Below are 12,332 nucleotides of genomic sequence, written 5' to 3'. Positions count from 1 at the left end.
AACTTGCTGAAGCCCTCCAGGTGCCCTGCGTCACGCTTAATGGCCTTACGTGGCACCACGGAGTGAATGCCACTAGGCCCAGCCCCACTGTCGCCCAGGATACCAGTACCAGTCTTGAAAACATGCGCAGACAACTTATTAACGCTGTCCTGCAGAGGAGCAATCACCTGGGCAATGGCCGAAGAAAGTAGCTTGTCATCCTCTGCAGGAGTGCGTGCCTGGGGGGGCTGTATTTCAACAGAGGGAGCTGCAACATAGTCATTGTCACTGCTTGACTGCATTCTTAACGAGGGTTGGGCATCCATAGACTGACACACCCTATTTAAATACAGAGGGTTCCCACAACACGAGTGCCACAAAACAATAAGCCTTTATAACCAAGAAGGCTGCAAAATAAACGTGATTTGGAGTTTTTTATATTTATTTGGGAAAAAGGCCTTAAACCTGAAGGTGGGCAAAGCCTGTCCAAACATACCGCAACGCGGTGTCAGTGAAGGGGGAGGAGGCGAACCAAGGACAAACGAAGCGCTCAAGCCTCAGCGCGTTTTCACCACATGCGCGCAAAGGGCACTGTGGTGAAGCTAAGCACTGGCAGTTTGTCAGAAAAAAAAGGGCAACGCACGCGCGACAGTAAGACGCTTGAGCCACAGCCTACCGCGTCCACAACAACGCAGGAGAGACCCTGCAACAGCAATAATTCAGGCAAATAGTGTCAACAAGAAAAACTACCCACGCCACAACTCCGAAATGTCGCAATAGAATATAAGGGACTTAACTGACGGGGCAGCAATGAAGAAAGAGGACGGACAACGTGGGGGGAATACCTCTATTCATTTGGATGGACTGTGATTGGTGGACTGGTTCCCATGGCTACTGTTGTGCCTTCATGGGATATGTAGTTGGAGCTTGTTTGTTTTTCCTTGGTGTTTTTTAACGTGCTGTCAATAAAATGGAGAAAGAACATGCATAATCCTTGCCTCCGCTTCCTGACATAGAATCTAAGTAGGAGCCCCACCAGGAGCAGCAGGGAAGCTGTTCAGCCCTTCATCCAACTGGTTCACGCATGCACACATTACAAACACAAATATTCCATCAGGCGGTGTTACATTTCCTATTCTCGTTTTTTATTACTTGATCTGTCACTTTAACTACTCTGCATCTTTTAGTAGTACTTGTGTTCTATTTAGAACCTTATATGCTTCTAGGCACCAGGGCAGTTGCTGCTGTTCCTGTCTGCCAACCAGATGCTGTATGTTGCTGTGCCGCAATACCAGAAATAAACCTTTTGAAATATACCTGTTCCAGTTTAGTTTCTAACAAAAATTGGTGACAAGGGAAAAACAAGAAGCAAGGACACTTTACCAACATTCTAGCGGCACAGGTGTGGAGTGTACGACAAATCAAGATTTAATCAACCTGGAAGAGTTACTTCACAAGTGAAATTATCGTTTCAAGAAGGTACCGCTTACATTTTCCTGGCAATCCAGTATTTATATATTTTTCGGTTCGGGAGATGCCAATTTTAACATAAAAAGGTAAATTTTAAAACTCATTTACTTTTAAAAATCACGTGAGCACATCATACAGGAAAGCTTGCAAGATGTCGTCCTTCAGTTGTATAAGTCTGCACATGCAAAACAGCATCACTGCGTTCTACTGCACATGCATGAGGAAGTGTTTATGCAGGCTGGATGACGAAGAGTTAGAGCCGTACGCGACGTGCAACATCATCACGCACACACAACGTGGCGGCCATTTTGGTGGATGTCCATCTCCATGGTAACAGATTTACCGAGCCGAGGAAAACCTTCACAGTGCAATTTTGGAAGCATTTAAACATACGTTTAGTGCTACTTTTGCTGTAACATTTTGAATCTATGCACATTTTACAAAGTACGTTTGGCGGTTACAAGTTTTAACAGAGAACAAGATTCTAATTAATTTCCTTCAGGCTGGGACTGGCCACATTTTCAACAAGTTATTTTATGTTTGATATGTGACATTTTGGGAGCATCTGAATTCATTATAGTCCCATCTACTCAAGACTCTACATAAATTCAATACGAGACTGAACACATTTTAAATACAATATACAAAAAGAAAATCTTTTCTCTTGGAAGGGAATGTGGTTTTGATTCTATTTCTTTCGGTTTACTTGTTTTTTTTTCTGTTTCTCATATATTTACTATTTACCATCTGTATTACCATGCAATTCGATCCGCCAGATAAATTCTTACAAAACAAAGGGGATCCTCCCATACCTTGGACACAATGGAAGGAGGAATTTATTAACTATATGAAGGCTATTGATGGCGAACGCATGGGAGCGGAGAGAAAGAAGGGTATTCTTTTACACTGTTTAGGGTCTGAGGGACAAATGGTGTTTAGAGCTCTACCTCAAGTTCCGCCTTCTGAGGGTGAAGGCGAGGGCAGTAATGTGTATAAGGAAGCTTTATTAAGGTTGGAAAAGAGATTTAAACCAGTCACGAATATTGCCTTAAACCGGTATAAGTTTTATACGAGGGCACAACATGATACAGAATCTTTTGACGATTTCATTACTGCTTTAAGATCATTATCTATACACTGCAACTTTGGGAGTATGTGTGATGAAATGTTAAGGGACCAAATTATTGTGCATGTAAAAAATAAGAAAACTCAAGAACGTCTGTGGGAGTTGGGAGATCCTAAATTATCTGAAGCCATTGCTATTGCCAAGTCATTAGAACAATCTGAAAAATGGATGCTTACAGTTAAGAAACACAATGAACCGAAAACTGAGTCTACGGATGAAGTTTGTGCTGTTAAACGCACGGACTTACATACTAATGAGAATGTTCATTCTGGTTCTAACTCCAGTAAGTTCAATTTCTATGGCAATGTTAGAAAATTTGATAAGTCATTCATGTGTTTCAGATGTGGAAGTAGGTCACACATGGCTTCATATGGTGGGTGCCCCGCAATTAACAAAGAATGTAGGAAGTGTGGCAGATTGGGGCATTTTTCTACTGTGTGTAGAGATGTTAAGAAAATTGTTCTCAATACTCGTGGAAAAGTAGCATCTGTCATGGAAGTGATTCCAAATGTATGTAAGTGTGGATGTGCTGGAAGGCACAGTGAAGAAAAAAAAGGATTTGTGGTGTATTTGACTGAAGGCATTTCGAATGTCAATGATACTGCTGAGTGTCAATATATAAAAAAAACCTTTGTGTGATGTGGAACTGTTTGTTATCAAATTGGAACTTATGGCTGACTCAGGGTCTCCCTGGACGATTATATCAAAGGACTATTTTGATTTGCGCCTAAGCTCCATACTTAATTTTGCAAACATATTTCCATCTGATATTTTTGCAGTGAGCTTTGACGGGTCCAAAATTGATATGTTAGGTTTTTTTTAAGTGGATCTTACATTCAAAACGAAGTGTATGACAGTCAAGTTATATGTAGCGGTCAAGGGGGTCAATGTACTGGGTTGGAGAGACCAGTGGAAGTTTGGTATCATTCTTAAACCTCGGGCTGCAGAGCCAGTTGTGTTGGATGAAAATGCAAGTTAGGATAACATTGCTGCTGTCAAAACTGAAGACAAGAAAATGTTAATTAAAACAGAGTTTAAAGATGTATTTTCTGATAGCTGGGGAAGGATTAAAGACTACTCACATAAAATCAAACTTAAAAGTGGTGTAATTCCCCTCAAACAAAAGTTAAGAGGTGTGCCCATTAATGTTAGGGAGGAACTTAAAAAAATGCTAAATGATTTAGTTCCTGACATTATTATTGAGCACATAGATTCCGCGGAATGGGTTTCTCCCTTTGTTTTGTTGAGGAAACCGGATAAAAGTTTAAGAATGTGTGTGGATCTCAGAGCCCTCAATGCTGGAATCATTGTATGATTGTCATCCTCTGCCAAATATTAATGAGGTGGTCTCGATGTTGGAAGGGGCCAAGGTATTTTCGACACTCGACCTGAGATCGGCCTACCATCAGATCCCTCTCACAGAAGAGTCAAAATGTCTTACTGCCTTCATCACTCCTCAAGGATTATATCAGTACACCAGGATGCCGTTCGGTTTAGCCTCGGCGGCATCGGTATTTCAAAGAGTTATGTTCAATATATTCAGATATCTTGATAATTTTGTTAGATGTTTTCAGGATGATATTTTGATTTTTTTCTACTACAAATGATGAGCATCTACAACATTTATGGAGTGTCTGTGAAAAGTTAAGGGAAAATGGCTTGAACTTAAAATCTAGTAAATGTAAAATGTTTCAACACTCAGTAGAATATTTGGAACACACATTGTCAGGTGATGGTGTGGTTCCGAAAAAATACAGTGTTGATGGTATTACTAATGCTCCATCTCCTACAAACAAGGAACAGTTGCTTTCTTTTGCAGGGATGTGCGAGTATTATAGTAAGTTTGTATACAATTTTGCATCCAAAATGGAGCCTCTTAGGAAGCTTCTTAGACATAACACTCCTTTTGCTTGGGAACAAGAACAACAATCAGCTTTCGAGCTTATCAAATCAGATATTCTACAAGCTCCTACTCTCAAGCCTTTCTGTCTGAATAAAATGTGTATAATCACTGTGGATGCCAGTATGTATGGTTTGGATTCTGTACTGTCCCAAAGATGTGGCAAGGAAAAATGAAATGTTTGTTTTGCTTCTCGCACGAACGAAACTGAACGAAGGTATGCAGTAATAGAAAAAGAACTCTTGGCTTGTGTGTGGGCCATAGAACGCTTCAGAAATTACATCTGGGGTAGCAAGTTCCTTTTAAGAACCGATCATAAACCTTTAGTCAATATTCTTTCAACGGGTGGTGGATGGAGTTCTACTGCTCGCATAGCTAGATTGACTTCTAGATTGCAGGAATATAGTTTTACACCAGAGTTTGTGCCAGGTAAGAAGAATGTTATTGCGGACTTTATGTCTCGTATGCTTTGTAAATCAGCTTGCAATGAAAAATCTGATGAAACTGAAGTTGTTACCTGTTAACAGGATGTTTTGTCAGGTTCTTTTGAGGATATTTCTGAAGAGGCTTGGAAACTGGCAGATGATCAGGATCTTACTTTGCAAACTATTAAGAAGTACATTTTTTGGAGGGCTGGCCTGATAAAAGGAATTTATCAGAAAACGTTATGCCTATGTTCACCGTACTTAGGGCCTCATTATGATGGAGGATTTTCCGCATCCTCCGGGCCGGCGGAAGCCACCGCCGGCCCGGAGGATGCGGAAAATCCTCTGCGGACCCACCGCCACATTAGGATGGCTGCTTTTCCGGCGCGGTTGGCTTACAACCGCGGCGGAAAAGCACTAATATGGTGACGTGTCTCTCAGACAACGTCAGCCAGATTAGGATGGGCTCTGAAACATGCTTTTCCGCGGCGGCTTTTCCGCCGTGGAAAAGCATGTGTAACTTCACTGCGGGGGCCCGTTGCGGGCCCCCTAGGTGAAGGTGGGGTGGGGGGTGCACATGGGGGGTACCTATGGTACCCCCCTGCATTTGTATGCAGAAAGCAGCAGGCACCGCGCGGTGCCTGCCACTTTCTACATACAAATGCAAAGCGTGCATTTTTAACATTGCTGCGGGTGCAGCTTGAAGCCGCACCCGCCGCAATGTTAAAAATAGAGGATGTGACCGCCAGGGTGGCGGTCACATCCTAATTGCACTGGAGGGACCTCCGCAGGCCATGCGGAGGTTCCCTCCTACTCTATGGTGGCGGACGGACTCAGGTCCGTCCGCCATCATAATGTGCCCCTAAATGAGTTAGAATTGGAAAGTGATATGATTTTCAAAGCTGGAAAGTGTGTACCTCCTTGTGGCATACAAAATGTCATTCTAGATTTGGCACATAAAGCGCATCCTGGAATGTCTGCTATGAAACGTCTGATAAGAATTTTTTTTGGTGGCCTGGTTTAGATAGGATGCCAGATCGCAAAGTAAGAGAATGTGATGTTTGTATGGGAAGTGAGAACATTTTGAAAATTAATGTTCCTCCTATAAAGACTTCAACTTGGCCTACTGATCCGTGGAAAAAAATTGCTTTTGATATCTCGGGTCCGTTTATGTGTCTTCCTAGCGATTCATGTTATGCTTTGGTTCTGGTTGATTACCATTCTAAGTGGCCAGAGGTCAAGTTTGTTTCTTCGGTTTCCACTAACATGGCTATAGAATTTTTCAAGGAAGTATTTTCAAGAGAAGGTTGTCTTCCATTCTGGTTACTGTTAACGGAGTACAACTTACCTCCTTGGAAATGGAGAATTTTCTCAAACAACAAAACATTGTACTGTGTCAGTTTATGAACCTCATGAGAATGGTTTAGTTGAACGGTTCAACATGGTTTTGAAAAGTTTTGTTTCTGATGTTATCAAATTGGGTGGTGGTTGGAGAAATTTATTAAGAGAAAAACTTTGGCTTTACAGGATCACTCCACATTCAACAACGGAAGTTAGTCCTTTTCGTTTACTAAAAGGGTGTGACCCAGCATCTACTATTTGCCCGTGGTGGTTCAAAGACAAATGTGTGAATAAATCATTTTCTGATGATCTGGTAAGAGATGTTGCACAAAGAGTAGAGTGCAAACAAGCCAAAGGAATGGTATGATAACAAACGGAATGTGAAAGTGCCAAATGTTTTTGTTGGTGATTTTGTGAGGATTAGGAAACCAGGGTTTATCACCAAGTGTTCTGACAAACTTGGTAAACCAATGAAAGTTGTAAAAGTTTTTAGTAACAGTGTCATCACTCAGGATGGCAAGCTACGGAACATTAAGCGGGTTGCTAAATGCCCTTCTTTGCAAAATTCTACAGTTCCTGATGTACATTTAGTTCCCAGTGATGCTGTAGCATCTATTGTTAAGACTTCTGTCCGTTCAAGGTGTCCACCTAGGAGACTTGCTGTTTATATGACTTGAATGAAGCTTGTTTTAACAATTTATGTTAACCACATTTGTAGTCTCAATGTTAACCACATTTGTAGTCTCAATGTTAACCACATTTGTGGTCTCTGCTTTATTTCAGTTTGTTAAAAAAGGGAGATATGTTACATTTCCTATTCTCGTTTTTTATTACTTGATCTGTCACTTTAACTCCTCTGCATCCGTCCGTTAGTGGTACTCGTGTTCTGTTTAGAACCTTGTATGCTGCTGGGCACCAGGGCAGCTGTTGCTGTTCCTGTCTGCCAGCCAGATGCTGTATGCTGCTGTGCCGCAATACCAGAAATAAACCTTCCAGGTTGGTTTCTAACCGGCGGTCGTTCTGGCTGAGCGGCAGGCACCATCCACGTGAAAGACTGATCTGTTTGCGGCAGGCATACGAACACTCGCGATGATTAAATGACGGCGAGTCAAAACTGCCATCTGTCTCTGCAGCAGGAACATTAACCCCAAGAGGTATCTTGACATTTTTATGGCTGCCTGGAAGCAGCAGGAACTCTGCCGCGGGGCGTCCGCGTTGTACGTGATTGCTACGCCCCCCCCCTTCCTTCAAAGGTCAGTTGACCCCCGAGGGCAGGGTCGTCGATCCCCCTCCACCACACCCCCAGGTCAGTGGCTCCGCCCGTCCGCCTCTCAGAGCCCCTCCGAGGCCTCCGGTCCGGTGCCTTCCCTCTGCCGAAGAGGTATGGAAGGCTGCCCACTTCCGGGAAATAAACACTCCCGTTATTACTTCCGGGAGCAGAGGCCTCACTTCCTCTTCCGGGGCGGCTTGTGATCACCTACCCTGAGAGTGTAGCAGCCCCGCCTCTCGGTCTGTCAATCATGCAGCCTTACGCCTGCCATTTGTTGCAAGGCTGCCTTAGTCCCGCCTTTCGGCTTGTCACCTCGAAGCCCCGGCCCCGCCCCTCGTGCTGTCACTCATCCTCGGTCCACCCGGCCCCGCCCCTCCGCTCACAGGGCCTCTCAGCTGTCACTCATCCTCGGTCAGCCCCGCCCCTCCGCTCACAGGGCCTCTCAGCTGTCACTCATCCTGGTCCGCCCCGCCCCTCCGCTCACAGGGCCTCTCAGCTGTCAATAACTCAAGGTTACCGCCGCCCGGACCGGAGCCGAGGGTCGAAGGTTCGAAACCCCCGCGCCCCATCCATAGGATGGTATGTACTGTCTCCATGGCAACCGGAAGGGGTGGAGGGCGCACTAAAGACCCGCTTCCGTATACCGTCACCATGACAACGGGGGTGACGGAAGTGCAGAGGACCCCAAGCACAGCGTCACCATGGAGACCGTGACGGAGGGGGGTCAGAGGTTAGAGGTGTGTTGATGGAGGGCAGAGGGGGTTAGAGGTGTGTTGGGGGAGGGCAGAGGGGGTTAGAGGTGTGTTGGTGGGGGGCAGAGGGGGGTTAGAGGTGTGTTGGTGGAGGGCAGAGGGGGGTTAGAGGTGTGTTGGTGGAGGGCAGAGAGGGGTTAGAGGTGTGTTGGGGGAGGGCAGAGGGGGGTTGGAGGTGTGTTGATGGAGGGCAGAGGTGGGTTAGAGGTGTGTTGGTGGAGGGCAGAGGTGGGTTAGAGGTGTGTTGGTGGAGGGCAGAGGGGGGTTAGAGGTGTGTTGATGGAGGGCAGAGGTGGGTTAGAGGTGTGTTGGTGGAGGGCAGAGGGGGGTTAGAGGTGTGTTGATGGAGGGCAGAGGTGGGTTAGAGGTGTGTTGATGGAGGGCAGAGGTGGGTTAGAGGTGTGTTGGTGGAGGGCAGAGGGGGTTAGGGGTGTGTTGGTGGAGGGCAGAGGGGGGTTAGAGGTGTGTTGGTGGGGGGCAGAGGGGGGTTAGAGGTGTGTTGGTGGAGGGCAGAGGGGGTTAGAGGTGTGTTGGGGGAGGGCAGAGGGGGGTTAGAGGTGTGTTGGTGGAGGGCAGAGGGGGGTTAGAGGTGTGTTGGTGGATGGCAGAGGGGGTTAGAGGTGTGTTGGTGGAGGGCAGAGGGGGTTAGAGGTGTGTTGGTGGAGGGCAGAGGGGGGTTAGAGGTGTGTTGGTGGAGGGCATAGGGGGGTTAGAGGTGTGTTGGTGGAGGGCAGAGAGGGGTTAGAGGTGTGTTGGGGGAGGGCAGAGGGGGGTTGGAGGTGTGTTGATGGAGGGCAGAGGTGGGTTAGAGGTGTGTTGGTGGAGGGCAGAGGTGGGTTAGAGGTGTGTTGGTGGAGGGCAGAGGGGGGTTAGAGGTGTGTTGATGGAGGGCAGAGGTGGGTTAGAGGTGTGTTGGTGGAGGGCAGAGGGGGGTTAGAGGTGTGTTGATGGAGGGCAGAGGTGGGTTAGAGGTGTGTTGATGGAGGGCAGAGGTGGGTTAGAGGTGTGTTGGTGGAGGGCAGAGGTGGGTTAGAGGTGTGTTGGTGGAGGGCAGAGGGGGGTTAGAGGTGTGTTGGGGGAGGGCAGAGGGGGGTTAGAGGTGTGTTGGTGGAGGGCAGAGGGGGGTTAGAGGTGTGTTGGGGGAGGGCAGAGGGGGGTTGGAGGTGTGTTGGTGGAGGGCAGGGGTGGGTTAGAGGTGTGTTGGGGGAGGGCAGAGGGGGTTAGAGGTGTGTTGGGGGAGGGCAGAGGGGGTTAGAGGTGTGTTGGGGGAGGGCAGAGGGGGGTTAGAGGTGTGTTGGGGGAGGGCAGAGGGGGGTTAGAGGTGTGTTGGGGGAGGGCAGAGGGGGTTAGAGGTGTGTTGGGGGAGGGCAGAGGGGGTTAGAGGTGTGTTGGTGGAGGGCAGAGGGGGTTAGAGGTGTGTTGGGGGAGGGCAGAGGGGGGTTAGAGGTGTGTTGGTGGAGGGCAGAGGGGGTTAGAGGTGTGTTGGTGGAGGGCAGGGGTCGGTTAGAGGTGTGTTGGTGGAGGGCAGAGGGGGGTTAGAGGTGTGTTGGTGGAGGGCAGAGGGGGTTAGAGGTGTGTTGGTGGAGGACAGGGGTCGGTTAGAGGTGTGTTGGTGGAGGGCAGAGGGGGGTTAGAGGTGTATTGGTGGGGGGCAGAGGGGGGTTAGAGGCGTGTTGGAGGAGGGCAGAGGGGGGTTAGAGGTGTGTTGGTGGAGGGCAGAGGGGGTTAGAGGTGTGTTGGTGGAGGGCAGAGGGGGTTAGAGGTGTGTTGGTGGAGGGCAGAGGGGGGTTAGAGGCGTGTTGGAGGAGGGCAGAGGGGGGTTAGAGGTGTGTTGGTGGAGGGCAGAGGTGGGTTAGAGGTGTGTTGGTGGAGGGCAGAGGCGGGTTAGAGGTGTGTTGGTGGAGGGCAAAGGCGGGTTAGAGGTGTGTTGGTGGAGGGCAGAGGGGGTTAGGGGTGTGTTGGTGGAGGGCAGAGGGGGTTAGAGGTGTGTTGATGGAGGGCAGAGGGGGTTAGAGGTGTGTTGGTGGAGGGCAGAGGAGGTTAGAGGTGTGTTGGTGGAGGGCAGAGGGGGTTATAGGTGTGTTGGTGGAGGGAAGAGGTGGGTTAGAGGTGTGTTGGGGGAGGGCAGAGGGGGTTAGAGGTGTGTTGGTGGAGGGCAGAGGAGGTTAGAGGTGTGTTGGTGGAGGGCAGAGGGGGTTATAGGTGTGTTGGTGGAGGGCAGAGGTGGGTTAGAGGTGTGTTGGGGGAGGGCAGAGGGGGTTAGAGGTGTGTTGGTGGAGGGCAGAGGAGGTTAGAGGTGTGTTGGTGGAGGGCAGAGGGGGTTAGAGGTGTGTTGGTGGAGGGCAGAGGGGGGTTAGAGGTGTGTTGATGGAGGGCAGAGGGGGGTTAGAGGTGTGTTGGTGGAGGGCAGAGGGGGTTAGAGGCGTGTTGGAGGAGGGCAGAGGGGGGTTAGAGGTGTGTTGCTGGAGGGCAGAGTGGGTTAGAGGTGTGTTGGTGGATGGCAGAGGGGGTTAGAGGCGTGTTGGAGGAGGGCAGAGGGGGTTAGAGGTGTGTTGGTGGAGGGCAGAGGGGGTTAGAGGTGTGTTGGTGGAGGGCAGAGGGGGTTAGAGGCGTGTTGGAGGAGGGCAGAGGGGGGTTAGAGGTGTGTTGGTGGAGGGCAGGGGTGGGTTAGAGGTGTGTTGGTGGAGGGCAGAGAGGGGTTAGAGGTGTGTTGATGGAGGGCAGAGGGGGGTTAGAGGTGTGTTGATGGAGGGCAGAGGGGGGTTAGAGGTGTGTTGGGGGAGGGCAGAGGGGGTTAGAGGTGTGTTGGTGGAGGGCAGAGGGGGGTTAGAGGTGTGTTGATGGAGGGCAGAGGGGGGTTAGAGGTGTGTTGGTGGAGGGCAGGGGTCGGTTAGAGGTGTGTTGGTGGAGGGCAGAGGGGGGTTAGAGGTGTGTTGGTGGGGGGCAGAGGGGGTTAGAGGTGTGTTGGTGGGGGGCAGAGGGGGTTAGAGGTGTGTTGATGGAGGGCAGAGGGGGGTTATAGGTGTGTTGGTGGAGGGCAGAGGGGGGTTAGAGGTGTGTTGGTGGAGGGCAGAGGGGGGTTAGAGGTGTGTTGGTGGAGGGCAGGGGTCGGTTAGAGGTGTGTTGGTGGAGGGCAGAGGGGGGTTAGAGGTGTGTTGGTGGAGGGCAGGGGAGGTTAGAGGTGTGTTGGTGGAGGGCAGAGGGGGGTTAGAGGTGTGTTGGTGGAGGGCAGAGGGGGGTTAGAGGTGTGTTGATGGAGGGCAGAGGGGGGTTAGAGGTGTGTTGATGGAGGGCAGAGGGGGGTTAGAGGTGTGTTGGGGGAGGGCAGAGGGGGTTAGAGGTGTGTTGGTGGAGGGCAGGGGTCGGTTAGAGGTGTGTTGGTGGAGGGCAGAGGGGGGTTAGAGGTGTGTTGGTGGGGGGCAGAGGGGGTTAGAGGTGTGTTGGTGGGGGGCAGAGGGGGTTAGAGGTGTGTTGATGGAGGGCAGAGGGGGGTTAGAGGTGTGTTGGTGGAGGGCAGAGGGGGGTTAGAGGTGTGTTGGTGGAGGGCAGAGGGGGGTTAGAGGTGTGTTGGTGGAGGGCAGAGGGGGGTTAGAGGTGTGTTGGTGGAGGGCAGGGGTCGGTTAGAGGTGTGTTGGTGGAGGGCAGAGGGGGGTTAGAGGTGTTTTGGGGAGGGCAGAGGGGGTTAGAGGTGTGTTGGTGGAGGGCAGAGGGGGGTTAGAGGTGTGTTGATGGAGGGCAGAGGGGGGTTAGAGGTGTGTTGATGGAGGGCAGAGGGGGGTTAGAGGTGTGTTGGTGGAGGGCAGGGGAGGTTAGAGGTGTGTTGGGGGAGGGCAGAGGGGGGTTAGAGGTGTGTTGGTGGAGGGCAGAGGGGGGTTAGAGGTGTGTTGATGGAGGGCAGAGGGGGGTTAGAGGTGTGTTGATGGAGGGCAGAGGGGGGTTAGAGGTGTGTTGGGGAGGGCAGAGGGGGTTAGAGGTGTGTTGGTGGAGGGCAGGGGTCGGTTAGAGGTGTGTTGGTGGAGGGCAGAGGGGGGTTAGAGGTGTGTTGGTGGAGGGCAGAGGGGGGTTAGAG

The 12,332-nt window shown here is 49.9% G+C and overlaps 1 protein-coding gene across 4 annotated transcripts in view; it reads left to right on the top strand.

Annotated features, from left to right (window-relative positions):
• Positions 1–7,904: 7,904 nt before the first annotated feature.
• Positions 7,905–12,332, top strand: part of FAM3A (FAM3 metabolism regulating signaling molecule A) — a 154,050-nt gene continuing 149,622 nt past the window's right edge. The window contains exon 1 of one of the 4 annotated variants that reach the window (XM_078664496.1): positions 7,905–8,090. The gene's annotated coding sequence lies outside the window, so the exon portion shown is untranslated. Of the gene's footprint in view, positions 8,249–12,332 lie in introns of all 4 variants that reach the window. The other 3 variants (XM_078664497.1, XM_078664499.1, XM_078664498.1) reach the window with 3 other exon arrangements.

The sequence above is a fragment of the Lissotriton helveticus genome, chromosome 10, assembly GCF_964261635.1.
Source record: "Lissotriton helveticus chromosome 10, aLisHel1.1, whole genome shotgun sequence".
Classification (NCBI taxonomy): Eukaryota; Metazoa; Chordata; class Amphibia; order Caudata; family Salamandridae; genus Lissotriton; species Lissotriton helveticus.
This window is presented reverse-complemented; position numbering and strand designations above follow the sequence as displayed.